This window comes from Globicephala melas, chromosome 8, assembly GCF_963455315.2.
Source record: "Globicephala melas chromosome 8, mGloMel1.2, whole genome shotgun sequence".
NCBI lineage: Eukaryota > Metazoa > Chordata > Mammalia > Artiodactyla > Delphinidae > Globicephala > Globicephala melas.
This window is the reverse complement of record NC_083321.1, coordinates 107,703,623-107,721,694: the sequence shown is the minus strand read 5'-3', so window position 1 is coordinate 107,721,694 and position 18,072 is coordinate 107,703,623. Positions and strand designations below refer to the sequence as shown.

Here is an 18,072-nt window from a genome sequence, read left to right as displayed (position 1 = left end):
AGAGGCCCGTGTACCGCAAAAAAAAAAAAAAAAAAGCAAAAGAAAAAAGGAATTCCAGTGATCTGTGGAGCCTGTGGGAGAGAGATTGAGAACATAATGGTGAGGTTTCAGCGCATGGGAGATGATCCAAAGTGCCTGGCAGGGGACAGGATCTTCAAGTCTTACGGTTGTGCGTGTTTGTTATTTTTCAAAATTTCACCTGGTATATAACTAGAGAAAAGTTTAAATTGCAACAACAAAAATATAGGTTAAAGAGATAACAAAAATAACCTTCTATAGTTTGGGAAGTTTCCTACTGGGAGATCATCTGTAAAAATAGAAAAAGGTAATTTTCCTGGAGTAGGAGGGCTGCGTGAGCGTGTACTGTCCACACTTATGCTCAGGATTCCAGAAGCAAAGGAAAAACAGGCAGAAGAAGCGGAATGATTGCACTGTTTACACATTTTATTCTAGTTTATTCAGATAAGTTCTCAACTTTGCCTCTGCAAAAGTACTTGCAGTGATTTATAGGTTAAAGGCAATTTCTAACTCGGACTTACATTGGAGCGAAAGATGCAAGCGTTGGGTCTTCCAAACGGATCCAAGACTTGGGCCTCCTCTCGGGGTAGAGAAGGGCCCGTCTCCTCCCCGTGGGCCTCATCCCGACGGGCTTGGTCCGCTCACAGCCGGGGGCAGGGAGCCCTAGCCCAGCGATTGCCCCCCTGCTACTGATCTTTCTTCTAGGACCCGAGTGGCAGGACGGGGACTCATGCTAAACTCATCCGTAGTTTCTATGGAAACCATGGGCTCTCTGGCAGATTCCCCAGCAGCTCTGGGGCCAAGGAGTCTCCACAGAATTGATCTTTCATGCCTTAGAACCTGCCCTGGGTGCAGAGAGGTCCCTGACGGTTTCGTGGGTGACCATACCTTCCGCTCCGTAAACCAGGACACACAGGGCACCCTGGCTCATCTGCAGCACCAGCTACAGGAGAGCGAGCATAGGATGCGCCTCCTCCAGCCAGAGATTTAGGTCACTTCGCTGTTCCCTCCTGAAGGCGTCTAGTGGTCCTCACAGGGTGACAGCCACCTCAATGGGCAGGATGGCGGATAACCAGGATGGAAGATTCTGGGCCACCCGGCTGGGATGGAAGCTTTGAAATCTCCTGGAGAGTCTGTGCTGGGTCACAAGAGAGCCGGGTGTTCAGATCAGGGGATTAGACGTGCCAGGTGGGGAAGACACCCAGGCCGCTGTGATCGGCATCACAGCAGGAACTGGAGGGGGGCCCCGGAAGTGACTTTGGTTCCTGTGCCCTTGAGGTGACATTTTAGCTGAAATGGCACATACGGAAGCAAGTGATTTTTTTTTTTTTTCACATGCCGGGGTCCTGCCCTCACACAAGTAAAGCTGACGTGATACAAGGGACATTCTGGACCATGAAAAGCCTTCAGGTGCCACACAGCCCACGCCTCTTCCAGGAAGAACTAGAAACACAGCCCAAAATCCTGTGTTTTTAAATCAGTTCAGTGAGGCAAATCCAAACCTGACCCACCTTCGATGGACACAATCTTCATTTCAATACCATTTCCAATGATCTAGTCCAGTGGTTTTCACACTGGATGCAGCATAATCACCTATGGATTTTCACACTGGATGCAGCATAATCACCTATGGATTTTTTTAAACAGTCTTGTGAATTACACCTCATATCTTCTGATTAGAATTTTCCAGGATAAGGCCTGGATAGAAACACATAAATCTCCTCCAATGACCCTGAGGCCCAGCTGCGATGGAGAGTCACTGATCTCACCTGAACCTACCCTCAGCAAAGCCCCGTGGGACTCCAGTGTGTCCTTGGTGGACTCAGATCCCTGACATAATGGCTCTGATGTTGTCACGTGGACCTGTCCCCTCAGCTGCCCCACAGTGGGCGGTGCGGGCTTGGGGGTCTACAGGAGGCGGCTCAGCGGCCAGAAGGAGGGGCCTGAGGAGCCCAGGAGACATAAGGAGAAGCACGTGGGATGATGCTGTCTTGTGGGCTATATTTTGCATTCTTCAACTCATTTCTTATTTTAAACGCACCCTTTCGAGGCAGTGTTGGATTGAGCTGATTTGACAAATGTAGCCAAAAAGCCCATTTGAGTTCAGGGTTACACACTCGACAGGCAGGGGAAGATCCTGCGTTTAGAGCAAGGACACTGGCCCCCACCTGCAAGCACCATGCACGGTCATGGTCACCAATTCCATCTGAGGTCAGGCCTGGGGATGCAGGGGAAGGAGGAGGGGTTTCTTGTCCTCCAGCTTGAGCTTCACAAGGCAGGAGCCAGCATCCCCTCCACAGATGTGTTTGGAAGCAGGTGGAGGCCTGGAGGGCGCCACGGAGTGAGCAGGGGCGGAGAAGACCCCTCCTCCCACCCTCCACCCCCACGCTCGCCTCTGAGCCGGGAAGGGGTCTTCTGGAGGGGACCCTGCGCTGTGACCCCCAGGGCTGCTCCCACCTGTTCCCGGGAACCTTCCCTCTTCAATCCATGGAGGAGCATGTGCGTGGGTGGGTCCAGGTCCCCGTGCACAGTCTCGGTGATGCGACCTTGGTGCAGACGTGATGTGACCACTGCAGGGGGAACAGAGAGAGTGAGGCTCTGGGTGCGTTTCCTGCCTCTAGCCCCTCGGGCCAGGATCCACGGGCAAGAAGGTGCCGTCCTGGACCCTGACTGCGTCTGGGTGACCAAGGACCAAACTGCCCCCCTCAGGGCCGGGGGGAGGAGTGAGCCTCCGCACACTTCAGAGCCACAGAACCCCAGGCTGGCCCACCGCTGCCTACACCTCACCACCCTGTCCTCTCCACGGGGCGGGAGGTTGGGATGGAGGAGAGACAGAGGCAGGGGAAGCTGGCCTGGTGACAGCTGCAGAGAAGCAGCCCCAGGGCGCAGAAGAGGCGCCGCCCAGCACACGGGCCGAGGGTGACGCCTGGGCTCACACCGCTCACCTCGAGAGCCCCCGACCTCCCCACCCGGCTGGAGGCAGGGACCCCAGCCGTGGGAGGGTGTGGACGCCTTCTGTGCTCAGTCACTGCCCACACGGGCCCCGCACCGCACACCCCTCAGGACTTTAGCTGTGAGAACGCTTTGCAGTGAAAACTGCCATTTCTCCCAAAAGGTCTGGAAAAGTCTGGGCAGAGCCGAGTTAGTAAACAGCAACTTCATATCAATTCTGAAGCGGCTGGAAGGGCAAGAGAGAGAAGGGGGATAAGGGATTTGTTGAAAGTCTGAAGCTTTTCCTGAAACTACCACGCCCGCTGAGCGTCTCCCCAAGTCGCCCTCCTCCCCCTCACCCCCGGCGTTAACTGCCGTGTCCTTTGGCTCCAGGGCTCCAGCTGCAGACGCACTGTTTATGCCTTTTCTTAACCTGACTGTTGAGAAGAGACTTCACCCCATAGCCGAGCCTGAGACTCTGGGCGGCTGGGGGGCATCGTCTCCAGACCTACCGTCCTGCAGGCTCACTCACTCCCGGAGCCTTGCCCGCGACAGGACCACATCACAGCAGCCAGCTCGCTCTCCTTTACATCTCTTTTCTGCCTTACTCCCCACCCTGGGCTCTTCCCCCAGGAAGCGGAGGAAGCGCGGGCCCAGACCCCGCCCACGGTGAGCCGGCAGGGGGCGGGGCCAGCCCAGAGAGTTCAAGTGAGGCCAGACGAAGCCAAGGCCCTGCGGTGGCCACTGGTCCGGAAGAAGACAGAAGCCGGGAGCTGGCCCGCTCTTTCTTCTCCCCGCACAGGAACTTCTCCGGCTTTAGCTGGTTTTCAGCCGCGACGTCCGCCCTGCGAGTCGCTGACAAGGAGGCCGGCTCGGCCCTGGATCGGAAGGACCACAAGGGCTCTGCCTCTCCCACTCCAACGTCCTCAGCTGTGAGGCCCCGTTAAGTTTTAATTTAATCGTCGCCGCTCTGTGCCGGAATTGTGTTTTATGAGCACATTGCCCCAAGTTGAAGGCTTGTACAACAGAGGCTTTAGAAATAAAAATAAAAGGATACTCAGATCCAGTGCTATTTTCACATGGGTAACGGGTTCACCGGCGGCCGTTTGCACCGAGCCCCTCATTCGCTCTGGAGGCTGAGCCGGGGCTGAGGGAGGAGCCCCCGCCCTGGGGGCTGCCCGGGAAAGCCGGGGAGCTGCCTTCCCGAAGGTGGTCAGCGTTTCTGAGCGGTCAGTGCAGCTCCTGAGGGGCTGGCCCTCGGTCCCCTGCCTGCTCCCCACGCCTCGTTCCCACAAGAGGGGAAACGTAATTACTGGCATCTCGTACCAGCCAGTGGGGACTCTTGTATTGGGGTGTCCTGATGGAGACATAGTTTTACAGACTGTTTCATAAGTAACTACTAAGAGCCAATTAGATACAAAGAGACAAAGATGCCAAGAGGTGCATCAAGAGATCTAAGACCTGGAAAGGGTGAAGCAGGAGGGGGACAGAGGGGGATAGGGGAACAGGGCCAGCGCCGGGGACACAGGACACTGGACAGAGGGCCCTGGGGTGCTGCGACCAGGTCCCATGCCCCAGCTCCTCCACGAGGTGGCCTCGGGGGGAGCAGCACAGAGGGTCCTGATTCAGGGCAGGTGCTCGTAAAAGTGGGGAGCTAGTTCACGGGTGGGTCAGCTTTGTCACCACATGCTGAAGTCCCAAGGCCTGTGTGAACAGCCAGGAGAGGGAGCAGGTCCCCTGCTGGAACTCAGGGACGAGTGGCCCTGTGGGGAGGGGCGGGGGCCTGAGCAGCGGAGTCGGGGAGACCCAGCCAGGCCAAGTGTGACTCACCGGCAGCAGCTCAGGAGGGAGATGGCATTTTCCCCGAAGCTTCGAGACCCCCGCCTTCTCTCTCAACTGCATCGCTGAGAGGGTTAAACGTGGGAAAACTCGGAGAAGACTGCTGGCTTCTGGACGAGGAGGGGAATCGAGGGAACGTTGCTTCCAGTGGCGAAGGGGCCGCTGGGGTGCAGGGGTGGAGTCAAAGGTCAAAACCAAGACGCTGAAGTCCAGGAGCACGAGTGCTGGGCTGCTTCTGCCGCGGGACCCTCTTCTGCCTGCCCTGTGCCCTGGGGAGGGTGGGGAGCGTGGAGGCCAAGGGCAGAAGGAGGGCGGGAGCTCAGCAAAGGAGCTGAAAGCAGAGCTCCTCTCCTGGGCTCTGCTTTCTGTCAAAAAGGGTGCTGTAATCTCTACCGATCTGCAGAGAGCAGAGCCAAGACAGAACCCGCGACAGACGAGTCCGGGAACCACCTGGCGCCACTCAGAATTGTGACAGTATATTTGCTGTACTGCTTATTCACACTTGCATGTAGAACCATTTTATACACTTTTTTAAAGTGTTCGGGAGAGTCTTGTCCCCAGACCCTAAGCTCCACTCACTCCTCTTCCCAAACACACACACACAGACACATACACAGAGACAGGCACACAAACAGATACACATGCACAGACATACATATACAGACACACACAGACACACAGAGATGACACACACACAGACACACACAGACACATACAGAGACACACACATACACATACACACACACACAGACACACAGGCACGCACACAGAGACACAGAGACACATACACACACACCCTCCTGTGGGAGTTCAGAAAAAGGAGAGATTGCTTCTCTAGAGGAGCAGGTGTTTGGCTGGGGCTGGAAGGTGGATTTCGATGCACAGACATGGGGATGAACAGGCCAGGGCTGAGGGTGGAGGAACGTGACACGTGCTGCTCTATAGACGCTGATGGCAGTGGCAGCACCATGAGTAATGGCTCTCAGATGCTGGGTGGGGTCCCCGCTCCTCCTGCAGGGGTGGCTTAAGCTCCCAGCTTTCTCGTGTGGTGGAGGGAGAGCCGCGTCCTCTCTGTGCGGAGACACCCCTGACCTCCATCAAGAGGGAGGGTGAACATCTCCCAGAAAACAAACTGCATTCCCGTTTCCTGCCATGCTTTAGCTTGTAGAAGTCTTTACGCCAAAAGTGGGCCCAGCAGCAGTAAGTACACGTGGTGCACACGCGGGGTGAGGCGGGTGTTTGCACAGCAGCTCACGCCTGGTCTTTGCTCACTTGTCCTCTGTGCTTGCGTCTTCTCCCACACAATTTACACTTTAAGTCGTTGAGCCGCTTGCATCTTTATAAGCTGCCTTAAATCCTTCCTTAAATAAGTTAGGGTATAATAACCACATCGATGTGGTGGCCAGGCGGCTGGGGAAGCAGTGGGACTCATAATGGGTTTTGACCTCGTTGACAAGTTTGTTAACACTGCCAGGTACCGTGTGGATCCCTCTCTGCAGTGGAGGACAAACCAGTAATTGCTGGTGATTAACATTTGTCGCCAAGGAACTGTGCGTGGCCTTTTCTTATGTTATCTCACCATCCCCCCAGCAACCCTGGTGGTACCCGGTCCCTGCGCTATAAACGAGAGCACTGCCGTGAGTGATAGGGAGCTGAAGCCGTACCTATATAATCTGGTCCAAACAGTGGCTTTGGAGTCACAGAAACCGGGGTCCAGAGCCCAGCTCTTCTGCCGACCAGCCTGATGAGCTTTCCTCCAGGAATCTCTGTGGGACTCAGTCTCCTGATTCGAAAAATAAGGCTGTTGCCTGACTACTTTAAAGGAGTGTGGTGAGGGGGTTAAGGAAGTGAACCAACTCAAATGTGGAGTTCTTTCTCTTTCCTCAAGATCAGGTTGATATCGAAAGTACGGTCTGGCTGCTCGCAGCTCTGAAGCCAATAAGGAGGCCAGGTTGCTGGAAAGGAAAGTTTGCTTCATTTTAGATGCCAGCAACCTGGGGTGAGCGGGCAGACTCCTGTCCAAAGGCCAACTACCAACACCACCACCCCACCCCGACAATCAGGGTGCAAGAGCTTTTATAGGCAGAGGGAAGGGGCTACATGCAGAAACTGCACCACCAGCTCTGACAGTCATCTTGAAGTTGGTCATGCAGTGGTCTGATCAGCGTCATCTTAATAGTTTTGTTTTTTAAATTTATTTATTTATTTATTTTTGGCTGTGTTGGGTCTTCGTTGCTGTACATGGGCTTCTTATTGTGGTGGTTTCTTTTGTTGCAGAGCACGGGCTCTAGGTGCACGGGCTTCAGTAGTTGTGGCACACGGGGTCAGTAGTTGTGGCTCACGGGCTCTAGAGCGCAGGCTCAGTAGTTGTGGTGCACGGGCTTAGTTGCTACACGGCATGTGGGATCTTCCCAGACTAGGGATTGAACCCATGTCCCCTGCATTGCCAGGTGGATTCTTAACCACTGAGCCACCAGGGAAGTCCCATCTTAATTGTTTTAAGTACAATTAATCTTCAGTTCCAGGGTCAGTTTGTTCCCATTTTCTTGAGGCCAGTTCTCAGAATTGTGGCAGCCTATGTCGTGGCTACAGTCTGGTCATGATGTAGGTAACTTCTTCCACCTGGTGGGGGTTTTGGACAGCTCACAGGATGTGGCTCAGAATATTATCTGTAGCCCTGAGGAGGAACTAAAGACCCTTGTCTTTCATGATTAAACTATTATTACTTTGTCCTGTTTGGCTGTTTTCCTTTGCTTCTGCATTTTCTCCTTCTCTGATTAAACAGATTCTTTGACCAAAGTTTTTCTACAGACAAAAGGCAGGTTGAGGGCTTCCCTGGTGGCACAGTGGTTGAGAGTCCGCCTGCTGATGCAGGGGATGTGGGTTCGTGCCCTGGTCCGGGAAGATCCCACATGCCCCGGAGCGGCTGGGCCCGTGAGCCATGGCCACTGAACCTGCGCGCCCGGAGCCTGTGCTCCGCAGCGGGAGAGGCCACAACAGTGATAGGCCCGCGTACTGCAAAAAGAAAAAGAAAAAAAAAAAAAAAGGCAGGTTGAGCACATGGTGGGGGAAGGACCACAGGTCCTGCTCCATTTCAAGGTCGCTGAGTGATGTTGTCGGGATGTGAATCCACTTTGCTTCCAGCCCATCTTTCCTGGATTCCAGGACCTCGGGAATCTCACCAGGATCACAAACTCCAAGTGCGAGCTCTTCCGAGTGGTTGATCCACTTCGCGCAGGTATTTTTGGAGCACGTGCCACGTGACAAGCAGGGCCACAAAGAGCAGAGTAGGGATGCAACCTGAATCTGGACGCCATCCTGGGCTGCTTCTCTCTTCACGACCCCAGAAACACAGGGCTTCACAGGAAGAGTTTAGGGAGAGCGGGACTTGGTACCCTCAGGTTATTCCCTCCCTCCTAGGCTTCTCCCATCTCATCATTAACCCCTCGTGGACACGCCCCTTCCTCCTCCAAGCCCCTGTCACCTCCTCACTCCTGGGAGGTTCGTTTGTACCTCTGTCCCCCAGGGGAGGCTCTAGGAGTCACCCATCGCCTCGTTTGATGCAGTAGATGGATGGAAACTGCTCTGCCTCTCGGACAGCGGGCGTCTGGCCAACCTGAAGCATCAGAAGGGAGGAGAGGGAACACCAGCTGTTCTGACAAAGCACCTTCACCCGAAGGATGTCCTGGCAGAGTCTGGCCCTCAGGGACACAGCACACCAGGCCGGCCATGATGACAGGGTCAGCCTGGGTGCTGGGGAGCATCTGAATCCCTGGAGCCTGGAGTCCAGTGGTTCCTGCATCACCTTTAGCATCTCCCAGTTGCTGGGAGTGGCTGTGACCAACTAGGGCAGGGTGGAGATCGGGGCGTGAAAGTACGAAATGTCGTTAGAGTGTTTCTCTCACATGCCATCCATGCACTGCGCAGTCTGTGCATCTCCCACTCCCACCCCACGTCTGTGCACCTGCTTCCAGGACCCACTCCTGGAAAGGCCTCCTGTAGTGAACAGAATGCAAAGGGGAAGGTTCAGAGACAGCAACTCCTTTTCCTGCAAAAGGACTGGAGAGAGCATAATTCAGCTGAAGATAGACCCAGTGTGTGCATGTGTGTGTGCGTGTGCGCGGGTGTGTGCGCACAGGTGTGTATTGTGTGTGGGTGTGTGCGTGCACGTGTGCCTGTGTGCATGTGTGTGTATGAATGTGTGTGGGTATCGAGTGCGGGGGGTGTGCACGTGGAGGGGACGGCGGGAGGGCCACTGCGCTCTGAACCCTGTGGACATTGGTGGAGTGCCCGCATCCGAGGACCTGGAAGCAGCCCATCACCCCTCACGGGGCTGAGCATCCTTGCTCTGCCTGCGTGGGACCTTGGCTGATGCGATGCCCGGAGCTCAGAGAAGGTCAAGGGTGGCCAGGAAACCGGATGAATCCACAGAGCAGGGCCAGGGGCAGCTTTAGAGGGTGTGATTCTCAGTCACCGTGTGAGGACCTTGGAACAGGAAGCCGAGCTCTCGTTCCCCCTCAAAGGAGCCCCCTCGGTCTCCAAGCAGAGAAGACAGACCATAAGCTGTGCCAGCCGCGCCCTGAAGCAGGTGCGAGAGGGGGACCCTTAAATGAAGGCGGGAAGGTGCAGAGGGAGGGACCAGTGATCCGAGTCAGGGTGGGAGACGGGGAAGGTGACTTCGGGGCAGCCTGAGCGGCTCCAGACAAAACCAGACACGTCTGCGGGGCCCAAAGAGGAGAAGAATAAATGCCTGATTTAAAGTTTTCACTTTAGTGTCCAGGCCACGACGGTCACCTGAAGGGGCCTCGGCTCTGAAAAGCTCTTCGGCAGGAGTCGCTTCAAGGTCACTGTGGGCTCAACCCCGAAGAGACCCGTTTACAGGGGCGGGGTCTGACTCCCCCAGCCCCCCGCATCCGCCCTGCCCACCCCGGGGCTGGGGGCGAGGCTGCCGCTGAGGGGCTGCTTTCAATGCAGAGCCTGTGACTGCAGGGCGGGGGCGAGGGCGGAGAAGGCCCTGGGAGCGGTCGGGGAACCGGGAGAAGCGCCCATGGGTATGATTTCAGGGTCAGTTTCCTCCCATGAGTAGGTTCTACCTCAGCGCCCTTAGGATAATATTGCTGCTCTTTCTGAGTCAGTGCCGCCTCGGCCTCATTTGCCTCGTTCTGTGAGCGCCACCACTTCTGTGCTGAGAAATTGCTCTGTCACTGGAGGGCGTTTGGGGAGGAATCGGCGCGAAGCCGCTTGGCAGGGTCAGGTGGAAGCGCCTGGTTCCCTCCCCCACCTTCGTGGGACCCACCCCGCGCAGGGGCACTGTAGGACGCAGACGTGCTGCCAGCTCACCTCGTACGGGTGTGTTGCGAGCGGTCAGCTTCAAATAAAACAAGCGCAGTGATCTCGGGCCGGCAGAGAGATGCGCAGGGGCCCACAGCTGCGGGCGGCTTCGCTGTGTACTCGGGAGCCCCCCAGAAAGCCACAGTTCCGAAGAAAGAGCTCAGGTTTCGTGTCAGGTGTCAGAAAAATAAATGAGTTCAAATCCCACTTCTGAGGTGTGAAACTAATCCTGTTTCCTTAGTCTCAGAGCTGGGGGGCAGGGGGATAATTTCTGTCCCCTTTGCTTTGCAGAATTGTTGTTAAGGATCAACTGAGAGAATGCAGGGCGTAGGGAATCGCAAATTCTAGAATAAGAAATATTGGTTATCAGGGAGCAGAATAGTGCAGTGATTTTGAGCATAAATGTTGGGGGTAAGCTGTCTGGTTTGAATCCTAGGTCTACCGCTGGTTAGCTGTGTGACCTTGGGTGAGTTGCTTAACGTCTCTGTGCCTTGGTTTTCTAACATGTAAAATGCAGATTAATGGTACTAGTATAAAAGACTTCATAAGGATAGGTGCATGATACATGTAGTGCCTGACTCACGCTGAGTGATTCCTGCGTGTTTGTCATCACTGTCCTATCGTTTTTACCATCCTGGTCCAGGAGAGAGCACTTCCCATGTCTCATCCTTGGGTAGTTTATAGTCCCAAAGCCTCCACGGATGTAGGGTCCTGCCACTTTCCTTCCTGGAGTGCTGGTGGCCCGAAGATGCTGGCATTGGAAGGGACAGTAGTGACCACCTATTCTGTGCCAGGCTCTGTACTAGGTCTTAAATAGGGGTGTTAATCCCCACGGCAACACTTTGAGGTCACATGTTATCAACTCCATTTCATAAATTGAGAAACTCTACCCAAAGGATTAAAGTACCTTTCCAAACTGTTAGCAGAGCTGGCTGTGTAACACCCAGGGTCCAGCTGGGAGAACAAACCACGTGAGTTATTTTACCAAACAGAATTTAAAATGAGAATTTAGCTGAACAGATGATGACTGTCTTGAAAATGCAAAAAAAAGAAGAAAAGAAAAAGAAAATGGCATTACACTGAGAGGGGCTGCAGGAAGCTGCTTCCATCTCTAGGGCTGGGGGAACAGAGAGAAGACATTGGGGTGATCAGAGCCTAGACGCTCTATCAGAACCACGCCCACCCCCAGACGTTCGTTGTCTGCAGCACTCGTGATGATGCAGTTCGGGCGTTGATTTCCCCAGGAAGCTGCCTGGCCTGAGGGGGCCCGGGACACAGGTTGGGCAGAGGCCATGACAGCCTCCTCACCAGACTCTCCCAGGCCCTTGTCTCGTCTGGGGTCCCCCGGGTGAGGTTGCATTCCTCGAGCTCAGAGTTATTCACTGAAAGACTCCGTGTGGATCAGAGATCCTGGAAGGATTCGGGAGGCCCTCAAGGGGACCAAGGGCAGCAGGGAGCCTAGAAGCTGAAGACGAGGCCTCCAGGACACCAGGCACGCAATGCTGTGGCTTCCATAGGGAAATGTCAGGAGGGGAGGCAGGGAGGGAGAGAGGGGACTAGCAGAGGTGCCGAGAGCCCACCTGTAACCATCCTGAGAGACTCTGAACACAGAAGTAGCCGCTGGTAAAGGGCGAGGACTTCCGGATGCGCGTGGGCTGTTGGCTGGACCCACCTGGAAAGTAGCGGGAGCTGCCGGGCAGGTGTTGACATCAGGGAGAAGTGTCACATCCTCCTGTTACCAGTTCCTTCCAGAGGCAGGTGGCCGAGGGTCTATAACCATCTACTCCCTGCCCTGCATCCCCTCTCTAACCTGCAGAAATGCTAGTGACCTTTTCATCGAGGGCTCAGGGCAACCAAGAGACTCCTAGTTTCCTGTTGGCGGGTGGCAGAGGCCGGGGGAGATGACTTCACGAGAGCTCTGGTTTGGTTTCGACCTTGAGCAGAGGCTTCAATCCGAGCCGCTCCCAACAACAAGATACTGTGGTTAAGGCTTCTTCCTCCACATTCTTCCTGGCCACACAGTTAGTCTCACTGATGACACTGGCCTGACCTTGCCCGTGAGTGACGCCCACCGATGTAAACATCTGCCCAGATTTCACTCCTGTGATGTGGGGCTGAACGATCTTCTCAGATCCTGTAGTCTCTGTCTTCGGAGCGTGATCCTTTCTCTCCCTCCCCAGCTCTGTGCACGGAGCCCTGGTCATCCTCACCCCCTGAGCTCCTGGCTGAATAGAAGCTCTGGGTCCAGACGGCTACTCATAATCACCCATGGAGCCAGAAAGCCCTTGCACTGCTGGGTCCCTACGTGTGGAGGGCTGGAGGGACAGGAGCAGGTGAGCCCTCGCTGCCCAGGTTGGGACCTTTATGATGATACCCTCGCCATCCTCCTTCCTGCCCCATCTGTCCCTGGAATACAGCACCAAATATACACCGTCTACTCTCAGAAAACCCCAGCAGAGCCAAGATCCTGTGAAAAGCTCCTGGAGATGCAAGGATGGGGAGAGGAGGGGTTCTGGAGGAGTTGCATTCAAGGTACTTTGTCTGGGTTTCTTAGAAGTTCAAAGACACTGACACCGTGCTCTGGATACCCCATGGGTAACAAGGTGGGTAATGAGGGTTGAACACAGAGGGGTGAGCTTCTCAAGGCCCACAGAACTGTTGCCACTGCAGTCAGTGCAGCCCAGCTTCCAAAGGGTCAACTCAGGTTGGCTGCACAGGACGCGTCACCATGGACAAATACATATGGATATTAGGAAACTCGGTGGAAATAATTATTAAAATTATTGTCAAAATCTAGGCCAGAGTTTCGTCTTAGTCCTAGACTCCAAGCATAATGGGCCCTGAACACTTATGGTGAGAGCAAAGAGGAAGCCAAGTCTCAGCTAAACATATATATATATAAATAATTCCAGGGACAGTCCTTTGAGGCAGGTACACCCACAGCTATTGGTAAGAGTATCAATACATTTCTATAATCTTTCCAGGAAAGAAATAGGCACATTCATTAAGAACCATGAAAATATTTATATTTGGCCCACAATGATCATATTCTTGCCTTCAGAAATTATTAGAGATGCTCTTCATGAAATATTTAAATGGAATTGCATAGAGACAGCCTAAAGGAAAATGGTTAGGTAAATTACAGTGAGGCCACAAACCATTTAAAATGATGATTTGTGCAAACGTGTAACGATATAGAAACAATCACCGTATACAATCAAGTCAAAGAACCAGTTACTAAAGCAGAGAGCAGACTGATCACACTGCCAGTGGTACGTTACTCCTGAAAAAATGACTTCACAGCAGTGTTCCTGGGGAGAAGGCAGAGCTCTCGGTGGTGGATTATGTGGGGTTGACGTCCCTCGTTGCCCTTTGGGAATTATCACATTTTCTAAAGGATGCATGCCTTCCTTAGAGGGCAACTTACCATGCGGCACTTCTGTGGAGGGTGACTAACTCTCAAGACAGGGCTTTGTCCTGTTTGCAGCTCCTGTAGTCTTCAGGGGACTGGCTTTGGGGGAAGGAAGCCAGGCTCCTGCACCATCACCTTCTTCCCCTGAAGGGATCAGAAGTGACCAGAGTGGGGCGTCCACCAAGCCGTCAGGTGGAGGCATCTGTCTGACTGCTCATCCCCATGTGGCCGGCATCACAGGAGTGGACCTTCCTGCTCTCAGCCTCATTCACTTTATCTTCTTGACCAGGCCTTCATATCCAGAGGGGAACAAAGAGGAAATTGGGTCTAGTTCAGATTAACCAGATGACTTCCAACAACTCTGAATTAGTCAGACGTCCTCTCTCTCCCACCTGTTTGCTTCTTCGTTATAACTCTGTTTATGTAAACACACTTGATATAAACCTCTTGGTTATCATGGAAGAGATATACATATATTTAGGAGATACTGTTTAATTGCTGTTTAATCAGTTTTTTTATGAGGCTTTATGATCAACATGAGCAAACTCTCTGAAAGCAACAACACCTTGAGATTTCTGGCTGTATCCAGCCATATCTCAGAAACTGTGAATAATAACAAAAATAATATATGGCCTGATATATGTATAATTGGAGTCAAAAAGGAGAGATGAGATGCAGGAGGAGGGAGAGCAAAAAAAAAAAGTAAATAATGTCAAGATATTTTCCAAATTTGTTGAAAACTAAGTTCACAGATCCAAGAAATTCAATGAATTTCAAACACAGGTGCGCGCGCGCGCGCGCACACACACACACACACACACACACACACACACACACACACACACGGAGAAATCTACATCCTGGGAGCAGGTTAACCAGGGGCAAGGAAAAAATCTTAAAAGCATCCAGTGAGGGAAATAAAGGATACATACGACATTCAAAGAATAAATATAGAAAATACATAGGACAATTTCAGAAACAATGCAAGCCAGGAGACAGTGGGATGATGTTTTTAAAGTACTGAAAGAAAAAAAATATCTGTCAACTGAGAATTTCATACTCTTGAAAACCATTTTTCAACAGTGAAGTTAGAGACATTTTCAGACGTACAAAAGCTGAGAGTATTCATTACCAGGAGAACTTCACTACAATAAATATTGAAGGAAGTTCTGCCAGAAGGAACACAAGGAACTGAAGATTAAAGAAGATTGATGTGGTTAAAACAAAATATTCTTTTCTTACATTTCACATTAAAGCCAAGAGAGTTAGAGTACAAATATATAAGAATATAATGTTCTTATGCTGTTACTGAACTAATGTAATAAAAACTGAAGATGGAATGTGATATGTTAAAAAAGTATACTATAAAACCTAAGGGTTTTTTTTTTTGCGGTACGCGGGCCTCTCACTGTTGTGGCCTCTCCCGTTGCGGAGCACAGGCTCCGGACGCGCAGGCTCAGCGGCCATGGCTCACGGGCCCAGCCGCTCTGCGGCATGTGGGATCTTCCCGGACCGGGGCATGAACCCGTGTCCCCTGCATCGGCAGGAGGACTCTCAACCACTGCGCCACCAGGGAAGCCCAAAACCTAAGTTTTATAACAAAACAATAAGTTACAAAACAAAAAGAGTCCAGCTAGCCAGGGGTCCAATGGGAAGGAGAGACGGATGAGTAGGTGGAGCACAGGGGCCTTTTAGGGCAGTAAAGCTATCCAGTATGACCCTGTGACGGTGGACACATGCCATTACACACTTGTCAAAACCCGTAGAATGTACAACACCAAGAGTGAATCCTTACGTAAACAATGTACGCTGGTAAATAATGACGGATCGATATTGATTCGACACTTATAACACATGGACCACATTAATGCAAAATGTTAATAATAGGGAAATTGCTTGGGATGGGTGGTTATAAGGGGGTTAAAGGGAATTCTTTATACTTTCCACTTGAATTTTCTGCTAACCTGAAACTGCTCTAAAAAGTACAATATATGAATTAAAAATAGCCTGCATTTGCCCTGATTTCAGTGGGTATGCTCAATAAAGAACAACCCCCCTTCTTATCCCCCAGCCCAGTGAGTGACTGATTGCTAATTGGAAGCTATTGTTAGGTTCAGCGATCCTCAAGTTTTTCTCTGGAGCTCTCTAGCATGATATATGTTGGGCTACTTATAGTGTTGATTTTCTTCTGCTTTTACAGGATCTATTCTAACCAAGCTCCTTTTATTCATTACTTGATTAATCAGTGGCTAAGGAGAGCAGGTGTTCCATGATGAAATGCCCAAAGCTGCTCTGTTCCACTGCATCATGAAGCCCCACAGATGGGTGTCCTTATGGAGCCTGGCTTCCCTCAGCTCTAATTGGGAAATTTGGGGATCTAGGTGACACTCCGTCACAGCAAAGATGTGCTCCTCAGGTGATGTCGTTAGTAACAAGTGTTCCTCTTTTATTTCTAATTTCATTGTATCAACCATATTGCAATTGGTTATGTTTTGTTTTGCTTTTATTTCCATAAGATGCTGCGAATCATTTGGGTGAATGGATGGGACACAGCCACTGAATATACTAATTAAATATCCTGAATAATTCACACACAGCCCTACGTTCAATTTCTCTAAGTGTTTGGCATCACAGCTACGTGTGCAAACGTACAGCAGGTCATCCAAGCTTCTGTGCCACTTTTCCTAGAACTTTGTTTAACAGCATCAGACAAGACACTGATTTGCAGAGGTTGCCAAGACATTTGTGAAGCAAGGGTAATGCATTTTGCAGACAATTAAATTAACTTTAACTGGAGTCATGAAAACAATTTTATATCACGTTAAACACACTTAGAGAAAGGGTCCCTAAGTAAAAGAGATCTGAGGAATAAATGAGGGGTGAGTCAATGGCTAGCACAGGGCACGGGGGGAAAGTGACACAGTCAGAGGGCCCTTCCTTTATCTCCAGCTTGAGGAGATTCTCTGCCCGAGATCAGTGCTCTGATTGTGGCCGCCGTTCAGAACTGGAGGAAAATAGAAGGTGTGGAATCAGTACAGAGCGTGGAGAAACCTCATGTCAATCAAGCCGGGGAGCAGGGGAGCAGGGGAGCTCCCTCATCAATTACCTGGTGGCAACAAGGCTGAAAATAATGGATTCAGATTAGGACTCAATTACTAGGGAAGGAAAGAGATGGCCGTTTCCAAGGATTAGAAGCAGCCATTCCTGGGATAGTCTTGTTTCAGCCTTTTCTCTAGCAGGATCACATGTTCATCTCTTCCTGTTCAGGTGAAGGCTGTCCTCCTCTTTACACTTCCTCAGTTGCCCTTTTCCCCACGAAGCCCTGGAAATTTCATCCCATTGGCCACTGTCCAGTGCTGAAAGTTTCTCTAGCCCAGAGCAAGCCTCAGCTGTATGATTATACTGGAAAACACAGAAAATGAGACTTGACACTTACCTTTATACATTCTTTCTTTCTGTTCCAAACAGAAAATTGAACATATATCCATTATCAAGAAAAATTTAAAAACTTATGATCATCAATATCATTTAAAATTTCCTTGTCATGGGTCTACATGTGGTCAGTGGAGCTGGACCAGAAAACAAAATGCTCTGGGAACAGAACCAAGGTTTGGACAGTGATGAAGAGTCATCACCATGAGAAAAGGTCAGGGCTGGGCATCTTCTGCCTGAGTGATGCCTCTAATTGTTTCAGGTCCTTTGGCAAAAGGAGAGTAGATCACCCACCCAATTATATCCACAACAATATCTCATTCACTATTTGTCACAGTGCTGGAAATTCACTTATTAAACAAGCCTTCATTTTATGGCTTCAAAATATTCTTATTCAAAGGCAAATATCCTTGAGAAAGGGGTCATTTTAAGGACTACAGCTAAAACTTAGACACATAGGGAACGGTGGGCTGTAGGTCACAGTTGTGACAGGTAACTGAGAACAGGTTATTCAGGATTAAATTTCAGAGGAAAAGGACAGCAGTGGTTCTGAAGTACGTAATAAGGAAGAAGACACTAGAGACCACGGTGGCCTTGCCCCAAAAGACAAATACCACTTTCCGCCCTTTGTTCCAGACTCACTGTTATTTGTCTTTCATTCATCCATCCAACCCTGTGACCAGGTTATTATGTCTTATGGGGAAATATTCTCAGGAAAGAAAGTGATACTGGATTTAGGTCTCAGAAAAGGAGGAATACGATCAGGAGGTGCAGATGGAAGGAGGGGGGTGGCGCAGGAGTTACCGGCAAGGAGAATGGTGGAGGCATTTTAAATACCCGCCACGCGCTAGCCTCTCACGTCCGATGAGAAAGAAGCAAAAGATTCCAACAGACACTTCACACAACATGACATAGGGATGGACCAGATGAATCTGCTCAGGGATTCATCTGAGCAGGGAGACTCAGCATCATTGGTCATCAGGAAAACGTGAGTTACAACTACAGTAAGAGAGCACGTCACACGCTCGCTAGAATGCCTAGACCCCGAGACTACACTTCAAGTGTTGGTTTGGATTTGCAGTCACTGGACTTCGTGTATACTGCGGGTG

At 51.4% G+C, this 18,072-nt stretch overlaps 1 long non-coding RNA gene across 5 annotated transcripts; it reads right to left on the bottom strand.

The window, feature by feature from the left end:
• Positions 1-38: 38 nt before the first annotated feature.
• Positions 39-4,496, bottom strand: LOC115841526 (uncharacterized). Of its 5 annotated transcripts, none has more exons than XR_009564686.1 (3): positions 2,476-4,496; positions 907-2,342; positions 39-71 (listed from the first exon to the last, which is right to left on the bottom strand). It is a non-coding gene; the product is annotated as an uncharacterized lncRNA (long non-coding RNA). The 5 variants fall into 5 exon arrangements; XR_009564685.1 differs by lacking the exon at positions 39-71 and having other exon boundaries at positions 346-1,151; positions 2,187-2,342; XR_009564682.1 differs by lacking the exon at positions 39-71 and having other exon boundaries at positions 346-2,342; positions 2,476-2,588; positions 2,964-4,496.
• Between the last annotated feature and the right edge of the window lie 13,576 nt (positions 4,497-18,072).